The sequence below is a fragment of the Lissotriton vulgaris genome, unplaced genomic scaffold (assembly GCF_964263255.1).
Source record: "Lissotriton vulgaris unplaced genomic scaffold, aLisVul1.2 SCAFFOLD_1936, whole genome shotgun sequence".
NCBI lineage: Eukaryota > Metazoa > Chordata > Amphibia > Caudata > Salamandridae > Lissotriton > Lissotriton vulgaris.
Window position 1 is genome coordinate 431,432 of NW_028241148.1, and position 8,980 is coordinate 440,411.

Genomic DNA, 8,980 nt, shown 5'->3' on the forward strand with positions numbered 1-8,980 from the left:
TATAATGTTCATATATTTCTTCACTTTTAGAGGCCTCTACTTTCTCAATTTGGCCAGCACACAAATCGCTATCCTCTTCATCACTTACTTCCTCTTCTGCAACATATACATTCTTATAGTACTTATTATTTTTCTTCAAATACACTGTTGCCTTTTTGACTTTCCTAACATCCACTAAATCTTGCCATATTTTCTTATTCTTTGTCGGAACCCCATTAACCAAGATAACCAGAGGTTCCTCTTCCACTTTTTCTATTCCAATTGTGTTAATGTTTTTCTTCAAATCTAGAGGCAAATAAACAACTCTTCCCTTTAATCCTCTCTGTAAATCTGCTGGAGGCAACTTCCCTGTCTTTGGCTCCATTCTTACAATAGCCTGAAAGGGATGGATACTTTGAATCAAAATAGATTCATAAGTATTTAAATCCTTCAATTCAGAAGGAATCTCAACCAATTCCAGATTATTATGAACTGCCCTAGCAGGCGTCTGGTTTTGGTTTAATTTATTACAACAATAAGTACACACACGTTGATCCGATCCCAAATCAAAATAATTTTCTACCATCAAGTATGTGGCAAAATCCTTCCATTCACTATTATTTTCCCTTTCACTTTTTGCATATAAATCCACTACCTTAGTCTGATTCTTATAATAAGTGCGTCGACAACATACACAAGTGAAATTAGGCCTCTCACTTGATTTCATCTGAAACGTGGCAATTTCCTTCTGAAAATTATCTGTACTGGAAACCTGTACATTATCTTCCACATTACCCTCTACTTCAGGGTCAATTTGAACATTCTCATCTTTATTACCAAAGTAACAAAACTCAATTTCTTCACAAATATTCTTCACATCTATTTCAGAACCATGCAAAAGAGCAGCACATAATTGTTTAAGCATAATTGCTGGACTCTTAGCATAATACAACATTCTCACTAATTTTCTGACTTTATTATGATGCACTGCTAGCATCCTGAAATGATGAAAAACACTCTGGCATACTCTCCTGGAAAGACAAGCCAGTGAATGACCACGCAAACCTGTCATTTGTCTCACTCTGCAAGGATCTAAATCTTGCAACAACTTCATTTTCTGCTTCAAACTTTTCTTATTAAATGGCCGTATAAAATCACAAAGCAAATTGATGGAAACCTGTCGCACACTGCAAATAGAACTACACTTCCAAATGTACACAGGACCCTTAGGACGTCTTCCTAAAACCTCATCACTTAGCGCCTCTTCTGTCTCTGTTGTCACAAGTTGTTCTTTTTCAACTGGACAACCATCCTTCACTTCATAAGCTCGACCACTGGTGTCAACTGCAAACACCAAATCATTATCCTGAAAATAACTCTCCTCATTAAAAAATGCCTCACAACTAGAACTATGCATCCATTCTCCGGAAAAAACTTCACAAAAGTTAGTACGATTTACTACTCTCTTCCATCTACTTTTAGTTTTGAAATCAGAAATTACCTTGCTTAGTTTCCTAATTCTATTGATTACCAAAATAAACAACTTTCGCTTAATTTCAAAAGCATGATCAATAATTTTCTCTACATTTTTCTTCTTCTTATAAAATGCCGCTTTCTGTTGGCCTTTTTTTTTAATATTTTTCAATAAATTAACTATTATCCTATTACGGAACATTCGATGTCGAATGTCCCTAAACTGTTGTTTCCTTCTACTATCATGCACAGAGTTATCTCTTCCTCTACCAGTAACATTTTTGATGGGTCTCTCCTTTCCATTTAAATTGCTTTTCTTTTTGAGGACTGAAACATTTTTTGGAGAAATACTTTTTTTATGACAAATATTTCTTAAGAATGATTTCGTGCTCTTACCCGGACCTTTCTTGGTGTTTTGACAAGTATTTGGGGAAGAGGACTGCTGCAATAAAACATCATCCTGCTGTCTTTGACGTTTTCTAGCCTTTCGTATTCGACTTTTGGAAGGCATTTTCCAAACTATGAAAGAATCTGCAGTTGAATCTGTGGAAAAATATAATATAAAATGTTATTAACCACTATTACCAAACAGTAAATAAATAACAGTCATCTAAAACTTAATGCCGTACTAATTATTTAACATAGCAAATGTTTTCCACCAGCACTGCATCACAAAAATGACACTCAATGGTGCAAAAAAGGCATACAACACTCATAAATCACTCCCTAATATTTTAAATCATTAATTCAGGATGACGATAAGATGTAGCCTATCTAAAGATTTGTTTAGGCCCTGATCTTTAGACTGGGGTAAATGTGTGTCATTGATCCACATTCAGTCCATCACCTGTTTTGTTTATTTGAGGTGAGGCCAACACATGGTTGCAGATAAGATTTTCACTGAAAAATATCAAAATAAAAAAACATGTGAAGGCCTACCAATGAAGTAAATCTTTAATTAAAAACCAATACATTTCTGGAAATATGCACTACTAGTGCTTCATAAGATGTTTTGGGTCATATTTATAAGGCATTTGAGTATCTAGTATGCTATTTTTCGTTCTTCCTGGTGCAAATTTATTGTAAATATGCTCCCACCTGCGGTTGGCAAATTTAGATTTTGATTATGGGAGTTAGATAGGCATGTTAATAATTTCCCAAAAATGGTGTATAACCCCAAACAACCTTTGAAGCAAATGCTCTTAGCCATGTTATCCACCTCCCATTGGATAACATGGCTAAGAAGTGCTCAGGGCCCCATGAGGAACGCTTTCCATTTAAAAACGGAAAAATAACATCAAAGACACTAAAATGCCTTCTAAATATGACCCCAAACAACCTATGAAGCTCTAACAGAACATATCCTGAAATGTAATTGATTTCAAAATTCGTTTTTAAACACAGCATATAAATCAATTGTATACCTGCATTCATGGAGAAATGACTAAAAATGTCCTTGAGACACATGAAAGTGTTTTCTGGAATGCCCTAGCACCATTTTTGGGACACTATTAACATGGCTACGTAACTCCCATAATCAAAATCTAAATTTGCCAAGCGCAAGTGGGAGCGTATTTACAAGACACTTGCCCCAAGAGGAACACTTTCCATTTAAAAAGGGAAAAATAACATCGCAGAAAAGTCAGCAATATTCATGCACTTTCTAGCAAATGCTCTTAGCCATGTTATCCACTTCCTATTAAATAACATGGCTAAGAACTGCTCAGGGCCCCATGAGGAACGCTTTCCATTTTAAAAGGGAAAAATAACATCAAAGACACTAAAATGCCTTCTAAATATGACCCCAAACAACCTATGAAGCTCTAACAGTACATATCCTGAAATGTAATTGATTTCAAAATTCGTTTTTAAACACAGCAAATAAATCAATTGTATACCTGCATTCATGGAGAAATGACTAAAAATGTCCTTGAGACACATGAAAGTGTTTTCTGGAATGCCCTAGCACCATTTTTGGGACACTATTAACATGGCTACGTAACTCCCATAATCAAAATCTAAATTTGCCAAGCACAAGTGGGAGCGTATTTACAAGACACTTGCCCCAAGAGGAATACTTTCCATTTAAAAAGGGAAAAATAACATCGCAGAAAAGTCAGCAATATTCATGCACTTTCCAGCAAATGCTCTTAGCCATGTTATCCACTTCCTATTAAATAACATGGCTAAGAACTGCTCAGGGCCCCATGAGGAACGCTTTCCATTTAAAAAGGGAAAAATAACATCAAAGACACTAAAATGCCTTCTAAATATGACCCCAAACAACCTATGAAGCTCTAACAGTACATATCCTGAAATGTAATTGATTTCAAAATTCGTTTTTAAACACAGCAAATAAATCAATTGTATACCTGCATTCATGGAGAAATGACTAAAAATGTCCTTGAGACACATGAAAGTGTTTTCTGCAATTCACTAGCACCATTTTTGGGACACTATTAACATGGCTAGGTAACTCCCATAATCAAAATCCAAATTTGCCAAGCACAAGTGGGAGCGTATTTACAAGACACTTGCCCCATGAGGAACACTTTACATTTTAAAAGGAAAACATAACATCTTAGACACTCAAATACGTTATAAATATGGCTCAAAACAACCTATGAAGCTCTAGCAGTACATATCCAGAAATGAAATTGATTTCTTAAATCGATTTTAAAAGCAACATCTCTGTTTCAGCTTACATAACAGACCATAAAATGGGCTCCATGTACCACAATAACTTGTGTTACTGCATGCCAGAATGTTACACCAAATATGCAATTACAATTTCTCTATGAAACTAATTCTATTAGTATATCACTAGAGACAAAACCACATTTTATAAACACAGCTTTCTTCATCATTTTCTCCTTAAATCATACTATTCTCTATCTAAATTAAATAAATGTTTTCTCACCTTAGCAAATATTTTTTGAGTTTTGAAAACAGTCTGAGAAATACACCAAATTGTCTTCAGCAGAAGAAAAAGGATGCACTCCAAAGGCTGCAGCTATTGAAAGCACAGAAATACAGATATTCTTTTCACATATCTCTCATATTAGCCAATCATACCTCTTCCCTCACTTTTTTCAAATCAAAACCCTTCCCCCCTCTGCCCTGTCTGCCTTGTATCCATAGCAACCACCTCCTGGAAGACCTCTCATGTTTGCAAATTCACACAACAATGTTTCAATTGAACTCTGAACTCTCAGTGCACCTGCGTATCCAGTGCAATCTTTCATTAAAAGTTTCTTCCTTGACCATTGAAATTACATCTTTCAAAGAACACATCCATGCACCCTAACTTTCTGTTTTCAGAAATGGAAATGCACCAATCACTGCTAATGAATCATTAGCATTGTAAATCCACAGTTTTTTTTCTTTAGAAACTCCTACTGTTTCAACTGCCCTTTCATTACCACACTTCATCTGACTACAGAACAACCTTCAGCCACCATGTTTAACGTCTGGATTGTTGGACATAGTTACATCCACTGGGCTCAAAGGTATGCTGAGAACAGAAATTTACCTAACCTCAATTTACAAGATGTGGAAATTAAGTGGTTGGGCCAAAGAGGATTAAAATGTCACCAATTGATACCATTGGTGAAAACCTTTATGCATTTGCCAAAACCTGACCTGTTAATAGTGCACTGTGGAGGTAATGATTTGGGCACTTTGACAGGGGTAGGTCTGGAAATGCTTTTAAAGGACACCTTTGAGCAATTAATGGCACTTTTTCCTCAAACTGCCTTGGTATATTCCAATATATGCCAAAGACAGAAATGGAGGTGGTCCAACCAATTTTGTCCACAAATTGAGAAAGCGAGGAAGCATGTAAACAAATCTGTGTCAGCTTTCATGAGAGACCATGGAATGGGCTCTCTGTACAACAATAACTTGCGTTACTACATGCAAGATATCTACAGAGGAGATGGAGTTCACTTCTCAGATGAGGGCAACAGAATTTTCATTCTGAATTTAAGACTGTGCATTGGTACCTACTTATAAGTACCTAAATGTACCATAAACCCAAAAGCTCTTCTCAGAGCTACCCTTCATCTGATCACACACTTTTATTATTTTTTTTCTAACTTTTTTTCTGTAATTTTCAACAAACTACGCTTAAAGAGCGCTATCCGGTACGCGAACTGGAAGCTAACCGCGCAAAATTTCAAAAAAAAGTTTTTCTTCGCAAATATAGTCCTCCTCAGCCACCCTCAGAAAACGTAGGGGGGCAAAATACTTGTACGATGCCCCCTTCTACCCATTCAGAACATTATTTACCCTCCATTTTATACCTTGATTCGACCGAAACACAAAATGGTGGACTCCCGTTACGCTCCAAGTACGCGGACCGGACCGCTATCCGGAAAGCGGTCCAAAAAAAGGCGGGAAAGTAATTTACAGAAAAACGACTAGAGACACTCTCACCAAATATAAATTACCTCATACTACATAACAATCCCTTTCATTCTCACAAATTTGATTGAAATTTCATTTAGCCATTTAGCCTTTAGACCTCTCCAAATACCGTGAGGTAAATTACTTCACAAAACACATCTGAACTGTTGGAATTGACAACCAATGAAAATGTTACTTTCATTTTCTACTTTTATTACCTGACATTTGATTGGTTATATACTTGAACATATATAAAGGAAGAGAAGAAAACACAGCCATTTTGACTACTACTTCTTGTTGTACAACACCTTTTAATAGCTTCCAAAAACTTCAACTTCTTTGTGAAGGTAAGATATAATTTTTAAAAACGAAATATATTGTGCACTATAACTTAATATAATAGAATTTTTCTGCTACATATACACTATCCCTCTGTAGTAGTAATGTATTTAGATAGACTTCTCTGTTATAGTTATGAATGGAGTTAGGCTTGTCTTGGTTAAATCACATACACTTTTTTATAGTCCTATTTCCACTCTGATACTATACACTGCCAAAAGATAAATTCACTGATAAAAAATGACTATCTAAAATTAATCCCAACAGTGCCCTATCTCTACTAATATATATTTTCTTATTCAAAATTTCAGGCAAAATGGAAGGCGAACAACAAATTTCATTTTCGATTGAACTGAAGGAGAGCAGCCAAGACAAACTTGATGACTTTATGGATGACAGTAGAGACCACGAACTTCTACAATGTGTTGAAGCAGTAGACAACTTGCTTGAAAATGAAAAACAATTACACCCTATAATAAATTATGACATTTCTGACAATGAAATGTTAGAAAATTTAATAAAGTATGAAAAACAATGAAAATAACAAAAATAACTTTAAAAATAAAGACAACAAAAAAAAAAAAGAAAAAAAAACAAACAATTAACATACAGTCTTTGAAAAGTGTATCATTCTATTATCCTTATAGTACGCTGCCCAGAACGCTTTCCGGTTCGCGTACTAGACGCTCATCGCGAAAAAAAAAATATATATATTTTTTTGGACCCTGCTGGGCCCTTTTAAAAACACCACATAAAACCTAGGGGGTCAGGGAGGATCTACTATGCCCCCTTATGGAAATTTCCCTCTTTGTTTTGGCCTCCTCTTGTCTCTCGATCCTACCGAGAGAGAAGATGGCGGCTGCACCGGACTGTTTAGAATGTTGACAGACACCGAAGAGCCAATCAGCTTTCCGTGCACAAAGTTCCGATAAGCGAAAAGTACGCGAACCGGATCGCTGCCCGGACCGCTGTTACAGATATATATCTTGATTTAAACGTTAATTTCTCAAAATCCACTGAAGCACATATATTGAGACCTAGCAAAGGCACATCGGGCTAACAGTCCCTACAATTTTGCCAAGTTTCGTGGAAATCCATTCAGCCGTTCGAGCTAAAAGTGAGTCCAACCGCCCTATGGAAATTAACATGGGAAAAACGCGTTTTGGGACCCCCCTTTTTTCTCAGCCCCCCCTTAACGAAACCCCACCAAATTTCCAGGAGCTGCTCAGAAACAAAATGTGCCATTTTCCTGAAAATTTCAGCCAATTCCGTCCACAAACGCCAAAGTTATTAGACATAGAATTTTCAGAAATCCCATAGGGAAAAAATCCTAACTATATATACCTACTGGCGACCGCCAGTAGGTAATATATATATATATATATATATATATATATATATATATATATATATATATATATATATATATATATATATATATATATATATATATATATATATATATATATATATATATATATATATATTACCTACTGGCGATAGCCAGTAGGTATATATAGTTAGGATTTTTTCTCTATGGGACTTTTGAAAATTCTATGCCTAATAACTTTGGCGTTTGTGGACGGAATCGGCTGAAATTTTCAGGAAAATGGCACATTTTGTTTCTGAGCAGCTCCTGGAAATTTGGGGGGGGTTCGTCAAGGGGGGGCTGAGAAAAAAGGGGGGTCCCAAAACGCGATTTTCCCATGTTAATTTCCATAGGGCGGTTGGACTCACTTTTAGCCCGAACGGCTGAATGGATTTACACGAAACTTGGCAAAATTGTAGGGACTGTTAGCCCGATGTGCCTTTGCTAGGTCTCAATATATGTGCTTCAGTGGATTTTGAGAAATTAACGTTTAAATCAAGATATATATCTGTAACAGCGCTCCGGGCAGCGATCCGGTTCGCGAACTTTTCGCGTATCGGAACTTTGCGATGCGAAGCTGATTGGCTCTCCGGTGTCTGTCAACATTCTAAACAGTCCGTAGCGGCCGCCATCTTGTCTCTCGGTAGGATCGAGAGACAAGAGGAGGCCAAAACAAAGGGGAAAATGTAGGAAAGGGGGCAATGTAGACCCCTTCTGACCCCCTAGGATTGATGAGGGGGATATTATAGAGCCACGCGGGGCAAAAAAAAAAAATCCGATTTTTTCGCCGTAAAGACGCGTCTTGGTTCGCGAACCGGGCAGCTAACCGGGCAGCTAACCGGGCAGCTAACCGGCAGCGTAACGTGAGTCGGAGGAGTAGCTGATTGGCTGTCAACATTGTAAACAGTCCGGAGCGGCTGCCATCTTGTCTCTCGAGAGACAAGATGTGGTGAAAAACGAAGGGGGAAATGAAGGAAAGGGGGCAAGGTAGACCCCTCCTGACCCCCTAGGATTGATGAGGGGGATATTATAGAGCCACGCGGGGCAAAAAAAAAAAATCCGATTTTTTCGCCGTAAAGACGCGTCTTGGTTCGCGAACCGGGCAGCTAACCGGGCAGCTAACCAGGCAGCTAACCGGCAGCTAAGCTAAAAAAAAAAAAAAAAAAGATTCGATTTTTTCGCCGTAGAGACGCGTCTTGGTACGCGAACCGGGCAGCTAACCGGGCAGCTAACCAGGCAGCTAACCGGCAGCTAACCGGGCAGCTATATCTGTAACAGCGCTCCGGGTAGCGCTCCGGTTCGCGAACTTTTCGCGTATCGGAACTTTGCGAAGCGGAGCTGATTGGCTCTCCGGTGTCTGTCAACATTCTAAACAGTCCAGAGCGGTAGGGATTGTTTGTTTGATGTGCCTTT